We start from the raw sequence: 3,682 nt of genomic DNA on the forward strand, positions 1-3,682 counted from the left end.
GTGCAAACCTGGTCAAGACCTACAGGAAGCATATGATCTCTGTAATTGCAAACAAAGGTTTCTGTACCAAATATTAAGTTCTGCTTTTCTGATGTATCAAATACTTATGTCATGCAATAAAATGCAAATTAGTTACTTAAAAATCATACAATGTGATTTTATGGATTTTTGTTTTAGATTCCGTCTCTCACAGTTGAAGTGTACCTATGATAAAAATTACAGACCTTTACATGCTTTGTAAGTAGGAAAACCTGCAAAATCGGCAGTGTATCAAATACTTGTTCTCCCCACTGTGTGTGTCAAAAAAATAAAGGGAACACTTAAACAACACATCCTAGATCTGAATGAATTAAATAATCTTATTAAATACTTTTTTCTTTACATAGTTGAATGTGCTGACAACAAAATCACACAAAAATCATCAATGGAAATCAAATTTATCAACGCATGGAGGTCTGGATTTGGAGTCACCCTCAAAATTAAAGTGGAAAACCACACTACAGGCTGATCCAACTTTGATGTAATGTCCTAAAAACAAGTCAAAATGAGGCTCAGTAGTGTGTGTGGCCTCCACGTGCCTGTATGACCTCCCTACAATGCCTGGGCATGCTCCTGATGAGGTGGCGGATGGTCTCCTGAGGGATCTCCTCCCAGACCTGGACTAAAGCATCCGCCAACTCCTGGACAGTCTGTGGTGCAACGTGGCGTTGGTGGATGGAGCGAGACATGATGTCCCAGATGTGCTCAATTGGATTCAGGTCTGGGGAACGGGCGGGCCAGTCCATAGCATCAATGCCTTCCTCTTGCAGGAACTGCTGACACACTCCAGCCACATGAGGTCTAACATTGTCTTGCATTAGGAGGAACCCAGGGCCAACCGCACCAGCATATGGTCTCACAAGGGGTCTGAGGATCTCATCTCGGTACCTAATGGCAGTCAGGCTACCTCTGGCGAGCACATGGAGGGCTGTGCAGCCCCCCAAAGAAATGCCACCCCACACCATGACTGACCCACTGCCAAACCGGTCATGCTGGAGGATGTTGCAGGCAGCAGAACGTTCTCCACGCCGTCTCCAGACTCTGTCACGTCTCTCACATGTGCTCAGTGTGAACCTGCTTTCATCTGTGAAGAGCACAGGGCGCCAGTGGCGAATTTGCCGATCTTGGTGTTCTCTGGCCTGTCTCCTGGTAGCGCCTCCATGCTCTGGACACTACGCTGACAGACACAGCAAACCTTCTTGCCGCAGCTCACATTGATGTGCCATCCTGGATGAGCTGCACTACCTGAGCCACTTGTGTGGGTTGTAGACTCCGTCTCATGCTACCACTAGAGTGAAAGCACCGCCAGCATTCAAAAGTGACCAAAACATCAGCCAGGAAGCATAGGAACTGAGAAGTGGTCTGTGGTCACCACCTGCAGAATCACTTCTTTATTGGGGGTGTTTTGCTAATTGCCTATAATTTCCACCTGTTGTCTATTCCATTTGCACAACAGCATGTGACATTTATTGTCAATCATTGTTGCTTCCTAAGTGGACAGTTTGATTTCACAGAAGTGTGATTGACTTGGAGTTACATTGTGTTGTTTAAGTGTTCCCTTTATTTTTTTGAGCAGTGTATATATATAAGATGGAAAGAGGAATTCAATTTGTACATGGCTCTTACAATGAGAGAAAAACCTGCCCACACTTAAGAGAGCGCTTACTCAGAGAGACTGATCTCAGTTTAGAGAAATGCGTATAGATTGGAAGAGCTGCAGAACTGTCCAGACAGAGAGCTAAAGTCATAAATGTGCAGGGCCCTGTAGCAGTGCATGCAGTCACACAGAAAGATAGACCGAGAGGGAGAGGAGACCCTACAGAGGGACAGAGCATTATACAATGCAAATACTAGCCTTACTGCCTAGAATAGGCCTGTGCACATTCTTGTTGACTACGATGAACTCAACTCGGTAGGTTTCTTATTGCGTGGATTGATCACTTTAAGTGTGCACTTCCCCAGTGGCGTCAGAGTACTCTTGTTATACATCACCAATACCTGACTGCAGGGCTCTAGGTGACTGGCTTTTATGAGGTTTGCAGGGATAACGTTACAACTAGCACCACAATCTAGCTGAACCTGACTGACTTTTTGTTGACCAGCATGGTTGCAAAGAGAGCTGCATTGGGGTCTGTGGTTTTCTCCTGCACCACGTTGATGCTCTCTGACTTTGGCCCTAGTGTGATGCAGAGAACGTCCTCATCGCTCTCTGAGTCAGCTAACGCATTTTCCATTGCCAGGACTCTGTTTCTCTTGCTGGTCCCTGCACTTTTACAAACCGTAGAGAAGTGATTGTTTTTTCCACAGGTTTTTTTACATTTTTGTCCATATGCAGGGCATTTTTCATTTTTTCTCTCATGTGTCCGTCCACAGTATCTGCATTGTATAATGCTCTGTCCCTCTGTAGGGTCTCCTCTCCCTCTCGGTCTATCTTTCTGTGACTGCATGCACTGCTACAGGGACCTGCACATTTATGACTTTAGCTCTCTGTCTGGACAGTTCTGCAGCTCTTCCAATCTGTATGCATTTCTCTTTACACACAAAACATTGTCTCCAGGATACCCGCAAAGTAACGGGAAAGTGGAATCGGCAGTGAAAACAGCCAAAAGACTAATGGCAAAAGCAAAGAGAGCAGGTGCTGACCCATACCTGGCCATGCTGGTTCACAGAAATACCCCGTCACAAGGAACAGACAGCAGCCCTGCAATGGTGCTCATGGGAAGACGTACAAAGACTACTTATAATGAGTGAAAATCTTCTGAGGCCGGGGATGGCAAATTGTCAGCTGGAGAAGTTCAAAGAAAGACAGCAGAAACAGGCGAAGTACTACGACACCTCTGCTAAGGATCTCACAGAGCTTTAACGAGATGACAGGGTGAGAGTTCAGCCACTCACAGGACAGAAACACTGGTGGCAGAGGGCCACAGTAGTCAGACCAGTGGGGCAAAGGTCCTATGAGGTGAAGAAAGAACAGGGACAAGTCTTCAGGAGGAAGAGGCGACACCTGAGGAAGAGCAGAGAAATAGAGGAGGATTTCCCCACTGTTGAGGAGCCTGGCACAGAGCCAGTAAACAGAGCACCAGATGACACCCAGCAGGGTGCTGAACACAACCTAGAGGTGGACGCTGCACCTCAACAAGTAGATCCAAACATCTCAGGTCAAGCACCTCCTGATGTAATCAACACTCCCCAAGGTCTGGTAGGGCCATCCGAAGACCTATACACCTGAAAGACTTAGTGGGAAGGTAAAAATAATAATAATTAATGGACTGTCAGAGACAGTAAACAATCATTCAGTTCACATTCCAGTTTATTGTAGACATGGACTACAAGCCAAAGTTAGGTGGAGTCTGCCTTTGTTGTTAAAAAATAATAATAATAATGTTTTATTCCAAATAGAATACTAAATGGGCTACAAACAAATCTTAAAGAATACCGCTACGCGCTGATGGTGGATATTTCTATCACATACCACCCATTGCACACTGACTTCAAAGCGTCCCTCACTAAAAAGTAGGGTAGCACATGAACTCGAACCTATGCGCCAATAAACCGCCTGGTTGGTCACGGAGAAATCACTGCATCCTCCTCCACAAGAGCAGACACAGACGAATGTAGTTTTACAGCTGGGGAAATTTTTATT

The sequence above is a fragment of the Coregonus clupeaformis genome, chromosome 26, assembly GCF_020615455.1.
Source record: "Coregonus clupeaformis isolate EN_2021a chromosome 26, ASM2061545v1, whole genome shotgun sequence".
NCBI classification, from domain to species: Eukaryota; Metazoa; Chordata; class Actinopteri; order Salmoniformes; family Salmonidae; genus Coregonus; species Coregonus clupeaformis.